At 48.0% G+C, this 18,310-nt stretch overlaps 1 long non-coding RNA gene across 1 annotated transcript; it reads left to right on the forward strand.

The window, feature by feature from the left end:
- Positions 1–2,334: 2,334 nt before the first annotated feature.
- LOC132234308 (uncharacterized) lies at positions 2,335–3,868 on the forward strand. Its single transcript, XR_009452884.1, has 3 exons — positions 2,335–2,553; positions 3,232–3,356; positions 3,481–3,868. It is a non-coding gene; the product is annotated as an uncharacterized LOC132234308 (long non-coding RNA).
- Positions 3,869–18,310: the final 14,442 nt, after the last annotated feature.

Here is an 18,310-nt window from a genome sequence, read left to right on the forward strand (position 1 = left end):
GGGCCGTAGTTTGCCCACGGCTGGCCTAAGCTATCAGTCGGATATCCTTAGCGCTACTGTGGAGGCAGGCCACTGCACTTGCCAGCTGTCAGCCCAGCTTGTGGCTGAGCAGTGTTTCCCCTGTGGGAGTGCACTGACCACCAGGGGGCAGCTCCTGCATTGAGCGTCTGCCCCCTAGTGGTCAGTGCACATCATAGCGACCGGTTGTTCTGCTGTTCAGTCGCTTTGCATATTCCCCTTTTATTATATAGGATATCTTTTTTCCACTTAGCCCACTATTTTCATATAACTAGTAACATAGTCTCCACACCATTCTTTTTAAAAATATATATATATTATTGATTTTTTACAGAGAGGAACGGAGAGGGACAGAGAGAAACATCAATGAGAGAGAAACATCGATCAGCTGCCTCCTACACACCCACTATTGGGGATGTGCCCGCAACCAAGGTACATGCCCCTGATCAGAATCAAACCTGGGACCCTTCGCTGCACAGGCCGAGGCTCTGTCCACTGAGCCAAACCAGTTAGGGCATCCACACTATTCTTTACCTTGCCCTTTTCACTTAACGTTATATCTCGGAGAGCTCTCCATCCTAGCATTTACAGAGCTTCCTCGGATTTGCAGCTGCATAGTATACTATTTCACAGATGATTATAGCTTACCGAAACACAGGCACTGAGGATTTTACTAATATTTTGCTATGACAAGAAATACCTCAAAGAATAAACTTGTTCATCCTTGTAGGAACATATCCGCAGGATGAAATCCTGGAAGTGGATTGGTGAGGTTTTTGGAGTTGTGATTTTGTTAGATATTTCCAAATTCCCATCCACCAAGATAGCACGATTTTTCACACTCATTAGAACTGTTAAAAGAGAGTTTTTTCCTCCAGGCCTCACCAACACAGTGTGTCATCAAGTGTTTGAATGTTTGCCAATCAGATAAGTAAAAAATGGCACTTAGGTGTGGTTTTATTTGACATTTCCCTGATGGTAGCAGAAGGGCGGGACATCTTTTCAGAGCACACTAAAGACTGGGTGTATTTCCTTTCCTGTGAACTAACTATTCAGCTATCTATTTGTCTATTTTATTGTATTTTCCATAGATTTATTTTGTATGTATTGGTATCTGCTACTGCTGTTCTGTTTTCCAATTTGTTAATTTCTGCTCTTATTATTGTACTCTTTTTTTTTTATTTCTTAGCATAAGTTGTGCTTAAGATACTTAATTTGTTGCCACTCTTTGTTTATTGATGTAAGCATGAAAGGCTATGAAGTTTCCTTCTACAAGCTGTTTTTGCTGTATCCCATAGTCCTGATATGTAGGTTTTCTATTCCTTGTATTTTCTATATATTTTCTCTATTTCCATTTGTATCTCCTCTTTGAGCCAAAAGTTACAGATTTTATTGGTTTGTTTGTTTTCTGTTTTTCATTCCTAGGTAGTAGGGGCTTTTCTTGTTATCAATATCTAGGTTGCTTCCATTTGTAATCAGAGAATTTTGTCTATAATATTTTAACTTTGGGAATTTGCTGAGGTTTCCTTCGTGGGCTAATCTAAGTTATCAGCTCAGGGACACTTAAAATGAAGATACGTTGCCCATTATGTAGGCCAGGAGTCCAGGTATGCGTTAGTTGGTTCCTGTGCTCAGGGTCTCACTAGGCTACAATCAGGGTATTGGCTGAGGTGGAAGCTTCACTGGGGAAGAACAGTCTTCCAAGCTCTCTTAGGTTGTTGGCAGAATTCCATTCCTTATGGTCGTAGGACTGGGGTCCCAGCATCTAGCTGGCTGTGGCTGGAAGCCACCCTCCACTCCTTGAGGCTGTACCCAGTTCCTAAAGGCCACCTGTGGGTCCTGTTCTCAGGGGCTTACAAAATGGCTGGCTAACACATTAAGCCAGTAAGGAATGTGTGTAGATGGAGTCGACCAGCAAGACGGAGTCTTACAAAACATAACAAAATCATGGGAGTTACATTCCGTCACCTTTGCCATATTCTGTTGGTTAGAAGCAAGTCACAGGTCCCCCATCCCTCCAGGTCATGCGGCCACTCCATGTCTGCCAACACAGTGATCAAATCTGAGTCTTTTCCTTCCGTTTTTATATTTGGGTCTCATTCTATATCACTTGGTGTTTCTGTTTTCATCGTGTTTTAAGAAGCCTTTCATTACATTACACTTCTTTGTGGGTTTGTGTGTGTGTGTCTATTTTTTATGTTGTTTTTCTAATATTTAGGGAGGTATTTATTGTTGTCTTATTTTGCTCTTCATAGTTATAACCTGATTGACTAACCTCAGTCCTCTATTTCTTTAGCCAACAGCTACCAGTGCCCTGTTCTCAGCATTGATGAAATTAGTACGTTCCCCTGTTTTCCAGGCTGGCTGCTGCAGAGACAGGCTTTTTCCTCAGACACGGCTCTGTGTGACTCTGAGCAGATCTATGGCTTCCGCTCTGAATGACCCAGATCCAAGGAGCCTTCTGCTACAAGCCCAGCTCATCACAACTGCCCCACCTCCTGTTGAAAAGATTCATATCAGTTACTTCAGCCTAAGGTATGTTGTGGGAACAAGTGGCCCCAAAATCTTAGTGGCTGACAACACAGATTTATTTCTCACTCATTCTGCAGCTGTTGACCTGTGGGTTGACTGGCTCAGACACACAGCCTCTTAATTCACATCCCCATCCGGGTCTTCGCTGGGCTGTGGCAAAGGGAAAGGAAGGGGCAGGCCATAGGCCACGTGACGTGGTGGCTCTTTAAAGCTCCCTCTCAAAAGTGGTACCTGTCCCTCTGCTCACACATCATTAGCCAAAGCAAGGTTCATGGCCAAGCCTGAGGCCGGTGGAGTGGAATATCCATCTTCAGCGGGGCCAGCCCTGCTCAGTGAGGGGCTAGATAGAAGGTCGGGCTGGTAGGAAAGAGACTGCTGGGGATGGCCAGTAAATATTCTGAACAAATAATCTAATCTGTCACCCAGGGCAAAGGCGTCAGCCCTCAGGACATGCCTCTCACCTTCCTAAGTGCTTGGTGTGTTTTTGCTGGCTGTCACCTAGATCTACCCAGCGTCATCCTCCCCGAGAAAGCCTCTCTCTCCATTTCCCCTTCCTCCTGGTAACCGAGCTGCACTTGGCAGCCTTTTACACAGTTTGGAATCTAGAAACTATACCCATTTCCTAGTTTCACCAAAAATGATTTATTTTCATTCTCCTTGTTGCCGCTGGATGACTTCCAGAAAGCAAAGGGGAAATGCCGATGCTCGCTGCTCTGCTGACCCCGCCATCGGCCTCCCTGCTCGGTCCGTCGGCCGGCTGCAGCCCCGCCACAGAGCCCACGCGGCAGGCTGCCCAGTGGGATGAGGTGTGTGAACAGTTTCATGCTTTTCCATTTGTACAATCATGTCAGGCCTTTCCTTGTGAAGTGAGTAGGACTGATGGTTCCTTTCTCTTATTTCCTTTCTTATTTGTCCCGTTGGGATGAACAGGAGTGGGATTGTTCAGTGATCACTCTACAGTAATTCCGCAAAATTCCAAGAAAAGTGATTCCCAGCACAAAATAGCCCCCTGTCCCTCTCTCCCTCGTTCCTTTTCGGTCCTGCCAGTGAGTAACGGATGCCACCGGGTGCACTGGTCTCCTGGGCCAATGCAACACCTGCGCTTCCTGACACCACCCTCTGCCACTCAGCCGGGGCAGCCAACGCACCCAGGCTGTGCGCCCACCTCTTGGTGTCACCTCTGCTGTTCACACATTCATTCAATGAACAAGTACGCCGCCTTTGTCTAATGTCCCCGGTGACTACCTTTGTCCCATGACAACCAGAAACGGAAAGGCATTCAAATAAATGTTGTAAAAATATCTTGAATGGAAAGAAAGGTGACATATTTTTGCCTGTGGCTCATCCTCAAAGATAAACTTTGGGGCCTGGTCAAGCTGTGCGGAGGTGGACGCAGATTCCTTTCATGGTTTTAAGAGCTTTGCGACAATAAACTCAAGCAACAGAGAAAGAGCCCCAGGACATGAACACATGGAAAGCTGTGAGAGGCAAATCATGAAAGTGATATGACAGCACAGCCGTGGCCCGCCTGACGCTGCACCTGGTCCCTGGCTGCCGCTCTCACACGGCACCCGGGGACCCTGCATTTCCACTGGCCACGTCTCCCTGAGCTAAAACGAAAACGCTGAACTTCCGTAATTCAGACACGCTTCCCATGCTCCGCTTTCAGATTTAACAAATGGAGAAAGTAATCTGTCCCACTCAGGGAGGTCTTTTGATGTGAGGGAACATGGAATATGTCCGTCGGTAAGCAAAATACATTTTAAAAAATAATTAGGTATTCTTCCGGTGTAGAGGAGGCCGGTGTGAGGAACAGGAAACAAGAGAAGGCTGGAATAATAAAAAAAAAATACATATATTGAATGGGAAAAACGTCATGAGGACATGGTAGGCTGCAGGGCCCGGGCTGGTGGTGTATGTGGGTGAAGGGGGCCCTCACTCATCACCCACTTCTTTTACCCAGGTGAGTAAGTGGGGGTGCCTTATAATCAAGACTGATAGACTTGATAGTACATGTCTGGGGGTAGAAAAATAGGAAGAATTATTCTAATTCAAGGTAAATACAACACATAGATTAGTGCTTGGGGCAGGCCTGAATCAGGGACTCAAAGCCAAGGATCAGACTAAGAAGAACAAAGGGAAACAGCAGAAGGGCCATGTGCCCTTCACTAGACTCAGGACACAGGTTTCAAATCACAGAATCAGCACGGATTCTAAATGATGACGCAAAAGAGAGTGAATTGAAATTATGACTCAGAAGAACCCAGTGGGACAGTCAGTACCTGCAAATGTTTCAAACACACACACACACACACATCCTTGTTTTTAAAAAAACATAAACTCACATTTGGGTCACCCTTAACAATTTGCAGAACCTTTTTTTAAATACACGTCACCAGAACTAAGTAAATGGAATCGGGAAGCGGCAGGAAGAGTCGATTGTTTCGCGGTTCAGAAGAACTGGAGCCATTTGTGAGTCGCTCCTTCCTTGTGGGGGGGAGACGTGCCGTTAGCCAGACACAGGGCCTGTGACGAACAGGAAGAACGGTTTCCTGGACCCAAGGAGGGGAGATGCTGCCTGGACAATAAGTACTCAGACTCTCCAGGTGCAGGGACTGGACAGTAAGCAAACACAGTCGTCCCCCTTCTCTCACCATTATTATAACTTCATGAAAAAGCACCTGCCTCATGTAGCACCGTGAGTGTGGTAATATTTTTTTTTTTTTAGTCAAATTGCTTACATAGATGAGGGCCTTGCAAAAAAGGCATGCCCTGCCCCCTGTATGCCCAGGGGATGGCTGTGACCTGGGCACAAATGGTACCTGACTCAGTGATGCCCCAACCCCGATCTATAGTTTAAAAACATGGGGCTTAGAGCCCTTCGAGACAATTATGATTCAGAATGAGAAAAGCAAAATGAAAACTTGCCCATAAGGGTGCCAGTGGTCTCCCCCGGGGAAGTGTGGGGGGCAAGGAGCAGGAGAGCTCCTGGGTGCGTCCACTCTGGCCCTGGGGAGTGGACACATGCCTATATTTGCTGTGATCATCTGTCGACTTGTGTATTTATGATTTGTGCACTTTCTGTATGCATGTTACTTAAACAATCCAGCAGACAAACATGAAAAATCGTCCATAGATTTTTCATCCAGAATCTTGCGAAATTATTTTTACAGCATAGGGTACAGAGGTCTGGGAGCCGCGGAGCCCCAGCAGCGCCCCGAGGTTAACGTGGGATTCCAGGGTCCCATCAGCCCTTCCTCTGGGCTGTCCCACAGCAAGTCATCTGCACAGTTAAACTCAGCTCTGTGCCACAGCCTCCCCACCCGCCGCAGAAAATAGAAACTCCGGTCCAGGTTGTGTCCAGACATGCACAACCGAGACCCACCCGCAGGGCTTGGAGGCCTCCCAGAGGCGGCTCAGCGTGATTATATAACATGCGAAGTCCGTGTTCCTTTTTCGGGCATAACCGAGCCTTTGCCAAAACAACTAATGGCCAGTCCTTTCCCACTGACCCAAATAAAACACCGTAAATCAAGTACAGTTCTGAGAAAGGAAGAAATGAAGCCACACCACGCAGCGTCCAATGACGTCACAGCCCCACGTGTGGGAGCGGCGCACCCAGGGAAGACTCGGACCCCGAATTACGCCTTTTTCAGTCATTCCACCTGTTGAGCCAGCTCCCGGGAGTGGGGGGAGGGGAGACATGCATGTCGTTAAAAGCCACCAAAGCAACAGCAAAAGAATATTTCCCTTCTGCTGACTGGTTTGGGTCAGAAAAAGAAAACAAGGCTTTTACTGAGCCCGCGGGCTTTAGGCGAGCCGTGATGCAGGCACGTGTCCCTGTGCCCACAGGCCTAATGAGACGCAAGCAGCCAGCCTGAAAGAGATTTAATACATTCCTTCCTCCCTTTCCGGCTCCCTTATGGCCGGTTTTTATAGGACTCCAGTTTTATGGAGGAACTTGGAGTGTTTGCCCACACGTGTGGCTTCTCTGGGTGCGCTCCCTCCGTTAACGTGGAGATGGCGTGTCTGTGCGGCCGCGGAGAGCCGCTCTGCCCAGGTCCCAGTCCAGAGACTTCCCTTTGGCAGCTCCAAATCGGCTGAGGCGGGGAAGGGACCGCCTGGACCCGCAGGCAGGCAGGCAGGCAGGCAGAGAGCGGCTTTGGGGCGGAATTCCCAGGCCCAGCTCTCTGCCGGCCACAGGCACCCCTTTAGCGAGGCCGGCCGTCCCATGGAGTCCCACTGAGACCCTGGGTCAGCAGGTCCGGTGGCTCCCCGGTGTGAGCGCACCAACTTGGGGTGTGGGAGTGGGGAGTCCAATTCTGCCTTTGGACAACCGCTCTGTTCCCTACAGCTAAGCACTGAGCATTCATGTGGGAGAGAACTCCAGAAAGTCAAGGTAAGCCTCTGCCCTTAAGTGATGCTACACAAATGAACCAAACACACACGGAAATGATACATTTCTCGGATTCACAGGCACCATTGATAGAAGGGCATGCCATCGAGGGAACTTTCGGGGAGAAAGCCGAACCTCATCGAGTGTCTGCATGGGAAATGTGGGCACGAAAGGGGCCTGGTGAGAGCAGAGACCTGGGTGCAGGAATAGGAATGAGACGCCCTCCTGAGAGCTGCGCCAGCTCTACCTGCTGCCCTGGGTCACCTGATTTCACTTCGTAGCAATCCCTGAGATGTGGGTATTGTTATTCCGATTTTTGCAAACAAGAAAATTGAGAGACAGACATTAAGCCATTTGCCCCAGGGAGGTGGTGAGCAGAGAGCTGGCCTGCACCCAGGCAGGAGAGAGGTGCCTGGAAGACTGACTGGGACAGAATCCGGGTGTCCTACGTGCAGGCCATGTGGCTGTAGGCAAATGACATCATCTCTTTGTGCTTTGGCTTCTAGATCTGTAAAATGGGAACCAATATAGCTCTTATCTATGGGTTGTGTTTTTTTCAGCTTTGAGATATAATCTATATATATAAAAGCCTAAGCAACCATCGCAACCAAACAGACAACCGAACAGGCTGCGTGGGGTGACCAGGCCGGCACAGGGGTTAGTGAGGGACGACCAAATGACTGAGCAGCAGGCTGCAAAGATGGCAGCGCCCACAGCCAATAAGGAGGGAATATGCTAATTGACTGCCATGACCTCCAAGATGGTGGCACCCACAGCCACAAGATGGCTGGCAGGGGAGGGCAGTTAGGGGTGACTAGGTCAGCAGGGGAGGGCAGTTGGGGGTGACCAGGTCAGCAGGGGAGGGCAGTTAGGGGCAACCAGGCTGGCAGGGGAGGGCAGTTGGGGGCAATCGGTCTGACAGTGGAGGGCAGTTGGGAGCAACCAGGCCTGCAGGGGAGGGTAGTTGGGGGCGATTGAGCTGGCAGAGGAGGAGTTAGGCATTGATCAGGCTGGCAAGGGAGTGGTTAGGGGGTGATCAGGCTGGTAGGCAGAAGCGGTTAGGAGCAATCAGGCAGGCAGGCAGGCAGGTGAGCGGTTGGGAGCCAACAGTCCTGGATTGTGAGAGGGATGTCCCTGTGGGATCGGGCCTAAACCAGCAGTCGGACATCCACCGAGGGGGTCCTAGACTGGAGAGGGTGCAGGCTGGGCTGAGGAACAAACCCTCCGCCCAGTGCACAAATTTCATGCACTGGGCCTCTAGTTTACAAATAATAGTGTAAGATATTTAAAGTACATGATGTGATGACTTGATACACGTTAACACATCCATCACTTCACATGTTTACATATTTGCCTTTTTTCTTTCCTTTTTTTTTGTGAGGACATTTAAGTCTACACTCTTAGCAAATTTCAGTTATACAATTCAGTATATTGTCAACTATATTCCCATGTTTCATATTAGATCCTCAGACCTTATTCACCTTATAGTTTAAAGTTTTTACCTTTTTATCAAAGTTTCTGTATTTCCTCCACCCCAGCCACTTTTCTACTCTATTTCTAGGAGTTTGATTAAAAAAACAAAACAAAACAAAAAAAAACCCAACAAAAACAAAAACAAAAAACAGCAAAAAACTGTTTGTATGAGTTCATTTTTTTTTAAATTTTTATTTGCTAGGATTCCACACATAAGTGACACCATGCAGTATTTGTGTTTCTGACTTATCTCATTTAACATACTGCCTTCAAGATCCGTCCATGTTGTTGCAAATAGCAGGATTTACTTCTTTTTAATACTGAATAATAGTCCATAGTGTGTGTGTGTGTGTGGGGGGGTTATTTTTAAGCTTAACAATGATGGTGTACTTAAAGTGCTTAGCCAGTGTCCGGCGCCCGCACGGAGACTGCGCAGTGAACATAAGCGGTTCTGCGTGACTGTCTGCAGGTCACGTGGGAAAATGCTCCTCAACACTAGGTGACACCCGGGCAGGCGGGGAGGTGACGGGGGCCAGCTTCGGAGGTGCAGGTCTCGCTAGACGGCTCGTTCCGCCAAAGGTAAGTAAGCCCGGTCATCAGTCCTCACTAGCCCCCGCGTGGGAACTCTATTCTTGACATAACTCTCATGAAAAAGAACTGGATGGCTATTGTGCAAATTCCAGGAACCCAGAGAAAAACCGACGGCATTATGGGTCGGAAAGAGGAACGAGACCGTCGGGCCGAGCTAACGTGAGGCCTGGACTTGGGAAAACAGGCTTTGGAAAGTTCAGAACAAAAAGGATAGGCATGTCCCCACTGGCCAGGAATACAATACAAGAAAGGGAAATTCTGAAAACAAACTAACCAGCCGAAAAAGCAGCGTCCGATTGAGCACGTAAATAATTCCTGTGAAGAAGAACAGGTGGTGACGGCCACGGAAAAAACTCCTCTGAATTGTTCCAATTTCCACAGGATGTGCTTAAAGGGCAGAGGATGGACCACAGGGCCAGGCTGTGCCAAGAACCCGGGCAAGAATATGAGGTAAGAGCCAGCCTGGGGGCGCGAGGGGGGTAGGGGAGGGGGGGCGGGGGAGATGACCCAGGAGGTCGTGGGCAGGAGAGGGCGCGAGGTGGCAGAGCCAGGCACAGTTGCACAGAGAGGGGGTCGTGCCTGAGCGCCGAAGGCTTTAGCTCAGCAAAGAGGGAAAGGCCACCGAGGACCCGAGGACCCGAGGACCCGGGGACGAGGGAGCAAACCACGCCAGGACACGGGTGGGGGAAGCGTGGGAGGGTGAGCGGCAGGGGAGAGCTGAGGCTTTCTGGTAGCAGAGCTGGGCATGCAGATGCGAGAGGAAGGAAAGCTTGGGTTGTTAGGAGGAGGCAGCCTGCGGAGGTGGACTTCCTTGGGAGGCCGGGGACCCACTGGAGGCGACGATGGCCAGATCCAAGGGCCAGGCAGAGGGTCAGAGGAAAGCCAGAGACCAGGAGGCCAGCATGCAAACCGCCTGGTGGATGAGACTGGGCTTCACTGGGCTCGGAGGGAACAGAAAGGGAGGAAGGGAGGGCCCTGAGCGACACAAACTTCTTTTTTAAAAAAAAAAAGAAAAGAAAATTCACCTGGCAGGCATGGCTCGGTGATTGAGTGTCGATCTATGAATCAGGAGATCATGGTTAGATTCCCAGTCAGGGCACATGCCTGGGTTGTGGGCTCAATCCCCAGTGTGGGGCGTTCAGGAGGGAGCCGATCAATGATTCTCTCTCATCATTGATGTTTCTCTCTCCCCCTCTCTCTTTCTTTCTGAGACCAATAAAAATATATTTTAAAAAAGAAAAAGAAAAGAAAAATCATCCGTAGCCCACCCCTTGGAGCGATGACACGGTCCGCACCTGGATCCATGTTTCCCGAGGCTCCTTCCCATTCAGGCGTGTCCTTGCTTGAAGCCTGTCTGCAGCTCCTTGCTGTGCCTCCCGAGCACGCTACGCCCCCTCTCAGGCACCTTGGGTCCCACTTTCCTCAACTCGCTCCCAGCCTGGCTGCAGTTTCCACCTCCATTCGGCTTCAGCGCTTGCTTCGCAGGATACAGCAGCCACCTACTGGCTGGCACACCGTTAGGATAGCTCGAGTGTGTTTTGTTTGGATGTGGGGTTCTCTGCTGGTACAAACAATGCTGCCATAAACATCCTTGTACATCTAAGTCATAAAAACGCCTTCAAAAGGTAGATTCCAGGAAGAGAAAGGCTGACACATTTTATCATTATTTTAAAAACTAGAGGCCTGGTACACAAAATTTGTGCACTCGAGGGGAGTCCCTCAGCCCAGCCTGCCCCGTCTCACAGACTGGGAGCCCTCAGAGGATGTCCTAAGCCGCAGTCTGGCCTCCCTCTGTGGGAGGTGACCGGGCTGATCAGGGGAAGGCGCCTGCCCCATTACCCCACTGCTGCTGCACAGACTCCAGTCCCTTCACCACGAAAAAATGACAACTTTCTTTAGGCATTTTCAAGATGTATCTTTCATAGGATATGACATTTCTTTCTTTCTTTCTTTCTTTTTTATCCTCACCTGAAGATATGTTTCCACTGATTTTTAGAGAGTGTGGAAGAGAAAGGGAAAAACAGAGAGAAACATCACTGTGAGGGACACTTGGATTGGTTGCCTCCTGCATGAGCCCTGACCTGGGCACCGGCCAGGGAAGAGCCTGCAACCTAGGTACATGCCCTTGGTCAGAATCGAACCCGGACCCTGCAGTTGGGAGGCTGGAGCTCTATCCTCTGAGCCAAACTGGCTAGGGCAGGAGATGACATTTCTCAGCCCCTCCAGCAGCAGACCTTCGTTTCTTCCTCCAGGAGTGAGGTGGAAAAACCCTACATCACCTCCTTGGATTATTACCCGTTATCAAGAACACTGAGTGGCGGTGTACAGGGAGCTTAGCCAATGAGCGGTCAGAAAAGGTGTTTCCTCTGCAGCTCATGCGCAGAGGACCCCCTGCATTGTATCCGCAGGGCTGGGGGCGTGCCCCGAGCCCTGTGGTGGCCACCAGGGGCACATCCCCGGCCTAGCAGCCCCACATTGTGTCTGCAGCCCTCTCTCCCTCCCTCTGCAGCCGGAGTGTGGGACGCTGGCACCGTCACCAGGGTGACAATGCCAGTTCCTGCCCCCGTCGCTATGGGTGCCGCCATCTTTGTGTTGGAGTGATGGTTAATTTGCACATTACCCTTTTATTATATTAGATGTAGTCTTTTTTATTGATTTTTAGAGAGAGGAAGGGGACAGAGAGAGAAAAACATTGCTGTGAGAGAGAAATATCTATTCGTTGCCTCCTGCACATGCCCCAACCGGGGCTCGAACCTGCAACGTGAGTATGTGCCCTGATTGGAATCAAACCCACCACCTCCTGGTGCACCGGACGATGCTCCAACCAACTGAGCCACACTGACCAGGACATTTTAAATGTTGATAGATAACATGTGATAGGAAGGATACCTAGGATTTAGTGGCTGCTTTAAGACAGAGAATGAAATCAAAGTTGGCTTAAAGATTTGTAATGAATATTTGCAAACAATTAAAAAGACTTTCAGAGAATGAGATTCTTCTCCCCCCTCTTCCACTTCCCCCCGGAATAACCCTTTGGAATGTACCAACGACCTTTCTACACTTTCTTCCACTCACACCGTTTAAGCCAGGAGTGCCAAAATGAAGAAACACTTTGAAAATGGCATGGTAAGTGCACGATAACGAGGACTATGTTATCGCCTTCCCCATGCCAAGGGCCTTAACTGCACATCGTTGTTATGGGGTGATTTGTGTCCTGACCCCCAGTACCTCAGAATATGACCTCATTTGGAGAAAGTTCAAATTCAGGCACTAGCTTGGCCCTTACTCTAATATGACCAGTGTCTTATAAACCAGAAAAGTGTGAGGCACAGACAGAGGGAAAGATGCAGGGCACAGATGCCGCCTACAGGCCCAGAGAGAGGCCTGGCGTGTCAGTCCCTCACTCTCAGAGGAACCGGCCCTGCCAACTCCTTGATTTGGGACTTCCCACCTCCAAAATGTGAGACAAGGAGTCTCCATTTTTTATGCCACCCAGTTTGTGGTAGCTTGTTATGGTGGCCCCAGGAAACTAGTGGAATGGTCATTCTTAGTTTTAATTTGGATTAATCAAGGTCCTTGGTTCATGATCCATTGTCATCATTGGGCTGTGAATGTACAGCTAAAATTTTGTTACTTATTTTTAATGAGGAATTCACATCTGTGAACCCATCTTCCAAAACAAAAATAGGACTGGGAAATGACTCACCTCTTCTCCTACATTCCCCATGAACATCACCCCGTCCCCCCCACCGTCAGCCTGCATCCTCCACTCACCATTTCCTTGCCTTTCTTTCTGTACAGTTTGTATTCCTAAACTGCACATTAAAAACAGTCAGCTCTTGCCTTAAACTATAGGAAGGGTATGTTTTTATTGATTTTTGAGAGAGAGGTAGGGAGAGAAAAACACTGATGTGAGAGAGAAATATTGATTGGTTGCCTCCCCTATGGGCCCTGAATGGGGATTGAGCCTGCAACCTAGGTCTGTGCCCTGATGGAATGGAACCTGCAACCGTTTTAGTGCAGGTCGACACTCCAACCACCGGGTCTCGGGGCCAGGCAGCTGTATTTGTTACCTTCTTTTCTGCTTTGAAATAACATGTCCTGATGATGTCACCACTGCTCATTGGAAACCACTTCCATTCTCATCCTTCCTTCCCCATTGTTCCTCCACTTTTAGCTGGAAGGCCTGATGGAGACCCTGAATTTCAGGAGGAGCCGCCCTGGTGCACATGCCCTGAGGCCCCGGGCTCACAGCTGCAGGGTGCTTCAGGCCTCATTCTTCGTCATAGCTTTGTTCATGGTGTCTGATTGTTCATGGTGATGCTCAGACACGTATCACAACAGCCCTGAGCACCTCATTCTTCAAGTGAAGCATTTCCCTTTGACACTAACCTGAAGCATTTCCCTTTGACACTAACCGGGAGGAAGGACTTGTGCAGGGGCCCCTGTTGCTCAGGTTTCAAATGGTGAGCAAAGGGAAATGTTAACATGAGTCAGAACTTACCCAGTTGTTTTGAGAAATAACCCCCCAAAATAGTCTTTCCCCCTTAGGTTCCTGGTGGGGGCTGCGTGGTCATCCTTTCCTTGGGAAAGAGGAGTTTGGAGAAATAGGGGGGGGGAACAGAAGCCTGAGTGCTTGTGACCCACCAGCCTGCCCCCCTCTCCCTCGGTGACCTTGGACAAGCCACTGAAACAAATGGTGCTTAGAGATGCCCTCTAATCCTAAGATCAGGGACAGACTGCCTGCCTTCTCTACTCTGCAAAACTCAACCCTTGCCTAGTTCTTAAAATGTCTAAGTGGGATCTATGGAACCAGTTCAGTTGTTTCTCATGATTCGAGTAAAATTTGGGGGGAACAAGGATTGGTGGCTCTATAGCATCTGTTTTGGCCATAACCCCCAGTCCTCATGCCCAGAGCTCCCCCTTGGAGCCTCTGGAGGAGGACCTTCTGGAGCTGGTGGGGGCAGTTCACGTGGGTCTTTCACTCCTCCTGCTGCTCTGGGGACCAAGGGTCCTAAAGGCCACAGACAGGACATTCTCAACGGGAGAAAACCCAGAGGCTTGGAGAGGGGATGGGAAGGATGAATGGAGGAGGCTAGCCAGCGCCAACATTAAAGGAATGTGACCTTTGTGCCATAAATTAGGGGGTTGGCAGAAATGGCTTATTACGCAGCTGGGGGTTTGAAGTGTAGAATTTGCTGGGCCGGCAGATTAATCCCATTTATGCTGGGGAAAGTATTCCATGACATTCAAGGATTTATTTGCTAATCTGCTTCAGACTCTAGAGGCCTGGCTACAAAAGTAGGAAAGGGTCAGAAAGGAGAGGTTAGGAAAAGGAAGCAGAGTTTTCATTCCTGGTTCTGCGGTAAGTTTTGTTAACCCAACACCCAACGAGGACTTCTAACACTACATTCTGTAAACACACAGGCAAGCATGCTTTACTGCTGCTAGTTCAAAGTTAGGGTGGTCAGCCCTTGTTTGAGAGAGAAACAAATGGAAAATGTATTTAGGTTTCTAACAAGCTTTCCTCTTCATCACTAGGTTTATCGGGAGCAACCAACAATACTTATTTTAATTTAGTGCAGCCTTTTCCAATTTGTAGAACCCCTGCCCCCTAAATGCAAACAAACATTTGCTTTCGGTTGCCTTCCCTCCTTTCAAAGCTCTTTTTCAGAGACTAGAACCTTCTCTTGGGTCAAGAGGTCCTTTTGTGTTGTTGCTCAACCGAGAGAACACAACCCTTGACTGAGAACAGAACCTCACCCTGTTGTCCATTCCCCTGTAGCCGGAGCGTTTGTGTTAAGAGACAGTTAAGCTTTTTTCGGTGAGGCATTTCCTTCCTTCCCTTCCTGACAGAAAGTTCTGCGTTATTTTTAGCACCACCCTGGCTCCGGCATTGCATCTGTGCACATGCTCCCTTCACCATTACGCTCAGCGCACCTTCCCTCCCAGGAACTCCAGGCCTGACACACGTCAGTCAGTTCTCCCTGCACCCCCATGAGATGCTGAGCGCGCCATTCCCAGCGGCATGTGATTACCCACAGTCTGTGATTAGCTAACATTCTTTGGCCGTCTTCTTCCCCAGTGTGCTCTCCAGTGAGTTCACCTTTAGTTGAGTGGGGCTGGCCGGTTAAGTCCAGGGTCAAGGAATGAACCAAAAGCGAAAGGCAAGAAAGATGTGCACTGTGGTGACAGAAAGAGACCCCACAGGCCGGGACAGACAACCTCCGCCCAGACAGCTGGACCAGCGCCTGGGATTCGGAGCTCCTGGGCCAGGCCAAGGTTGCTGGTCTGCGATGCGGAACCGTAACCCGCCCTACCAGGTGAAAAGTACCACTTACCCCAGAAGCCACTGGGAAACCCGTCCCGCTCCTCGGCTGGTGGAACTGGCCTTGCGCTACAGCCGCCCTGTGAGATGTCTCCAGGTGCACGGCTTACGGTAAGAAAGCCTCCCCAAGCCTCAGCATTTTACACGTTTGGGCCTTGGTGACTTGCAAAACGTTCTAATGTGTGTTAATATTTCTGTATCTCCTCCAATGACCCCCTCTCCCCCCACCTAGCTTTTACCAGGCATGCTGTTCCTAAACAGGAGCTGCGCGGAGGAATACAGTGGTGACGTTTTAAAGGCGAACCCTGGAGAGAAAGGGCCAGACTGACCTCTTGGCTGAACCCAGAGAGCCTGTAGAAGCGGTCAGAATGGCCAATATTGTCCGTCAACTCGCAGCCAACAGGCTCTTTTGCATTTATTCAAACTCCCCTTAAGTTTCTGAACAATTCAGGTCATATGGAGGGGGCAAAGCACAGAAGGCCACGGAAATGTCTTCTGTGGAAAAACGCAAATAAAGGAGGAGGATGTTGTTTTTAAATAAATCTGGCACAGAAGCCACATGATTTTCCTTCACTGACCATGAAAATTGGGGATAAAATTTGTGCGGGTTTTTTGGCTTTTCTACACTAAAATCGAGGAGGAGTTTTAAAAATGATATGAATTTGAAATAAAATGTAAGCATTTGATTGATGATGGAATCTTTGTGCTCTGATTTCCTGATCACGGACTGCAGTGGGCCCTTATTACACTTCCATGGGCCATTTCCTCCCTCCACCGTCCTCCTTCGTCCCTTCCTTCTCCTTCGTCCCTTCCTCCTCCCCCATCCCCAAACTCAGCTGAGAGTACAGCTTCCTATTCACTGCGAAAAGCTGTCCTACATTTCCACCCAGTCTCTCTGCCTGCTGCCTGAACCACCTGCCCCCCTGGTCCCTCTGCATCCAGAGGCCTCTGTGTGCTCCTGGTCACGGCCACGCCTGCCTCCGGCCCTGGGTCCTGCACTCTTTCCTGTCTTTGCCACTTCCAGGGCTAGATCTAGGCCTGACTACTTCGCCTTTAATATATCAGGGAAGCTCTGGCATCTCAACCTTATGAAACAAACGTAGGACACTGTTGAGACCATTTCAGACAACCAACTGGAACTCCACTGCATTTAGAATATTTCATGCAAATACCAAACTGATGATGGGCATAGAGAGAGAGGGAGAGAGGAAAGAGATACTTTTGGCTGAAAGAATTCCAAGAGATTTGAAATGAGAGAAGCTCTATAAACCATCAAACTCAACACAGCGCTGGCTTCCCATTGCCAACTGGATGAAAGCTACACTTCCCACGTTTCGCAGATGAGGAGGCATTGTTTGGGAATGGAGGAAAACAGTTATATAATTATGATCAAACTATGTTATATACCTTACTTCCAATCTAAATGGTGAGTATAATTATTTGTTTTTGTCATGAGAACTTCCAAGAAAGATTTTGACCATGTACATTTTAAAGACAATGAAATTATTCAGGAAATTCAAGAAACAAAGTACTTTCCTATAACAAACAGGCATGCTAGTAAATGTCACGATGTGCTCTGCAGGCATTCGGGAAGAACCCCTTTCCTTGTCTTTCCCAGCTTCCTAGGGCCGTCTGCCTTTCGTGGCTACCGGCTTCTCCCTCCATCTTCAAGGCCAGCAATGGAGCATCAATCTCTCTCACCTCTCCTTCTCTGATTGATTCTCCCACCTCTCCCTTTCCATTTTAAAGGCCCTTATGATTGACATCAAGAAAATCCAGCTCACTCATCTCAAGAGCCTTAATCATATCTGCAAAGCCCCTTTTGCCATGGAAGGTATCACTGAATTCACAGTTTCTGGGGGTTAGGACGCGGACATCCGTGTGTGTGTGTGTGTGTGTGTGTGTGTGTGTGTGTGTGTGTACTATTTCCACCACAAACAAGATTAATTTGTTTTACATTTTGTTCTCCAAAGAAAGAGCTGTTGAATCAATCATCTCTTGTTTTATTGTTGTCATTAATTTCAGCTCTTATCTTTATAGTTTCCTGAATTTTGGAGTTCTTTACAATAATTTATTTATTTTTAAAAAATATATTTTATTGATTTTTTTTACAGAGAGGAAAGGAGAGGAATAGAGAGTTAGAAACATCATTGAGAGAGAAACATAGATCAGCTGCCTCCTGCACACCTCTTACTGGGGATGTGCCCACAGCCAAGGTACATGCCCTTGACCGGAATCGAACCTGGGACCTTTTAGTCTGCAGGCCGACGCTCTATCCACTGAGCCAAACTGGTTAAGGCTACAATAATTTTTTTAGAACAATGCTTAATTTGGTTCATCTTAATTAATAGAAGTGTTTAGGTCTATACATTACCTTCCCTGAAGAGTGTTAATTGTATTGAGATTTTGATGTAAAGTATTTTCCTATTTTGATTTCCTCTTTGATTAAAGAATAATTTCAAAATGAATTTGAACTGCTAAGCAGATGGTGTTTTGTTTTCTTTAGGTTGTTTCTACATTTCTTTAGTTTTATTACATGGTGGTTATAGAGCAATTTTGCATCATTTCTGTTTTTGCAAATATATATATTGTGTGTGTGTGTGTGCACGCGCACCATTTTATATAATTATATAGATTATTCAATGAGAGCATGAAACAATTACATTATCTGTTTGCATGGTTTAAGTGTGTGTCTAAGTTTTTGGGTTCTCTATATCTTGGAGATAATTTCTAGGTCAGTTTATAACAATCTTTATTATTTTTTACAGTATTATAACGTTCCATTGTATGGAAGACCGTAACTTAAATATCCCCTGCTGATAAATATTTGAATTGCTCAGATATTTTGCTATTGTAACAAATGAGGCTGAAATGAATACATTACCATGATATGGTAAATAATATGTCATTCTGTGGGAGGATATCTGTGGAATAAATTATAAATCAATCCGTTTCCTGAGCTTTCTTCTCTT

This window comes from Myotis daubentonii, chromosome 5 (assembly GCF_963259705.1).
Source record: "Myotis daubentonii chromosome 5, mMyoDau2.1, whole genome shotgun sequence".
Classification (NCBI taxonomy): Eukaryota; Metazoa; Chordata; class Mammalia; order Chiroptera; family Vespertilionidae; genus Myotis; species Myotis daubentonii.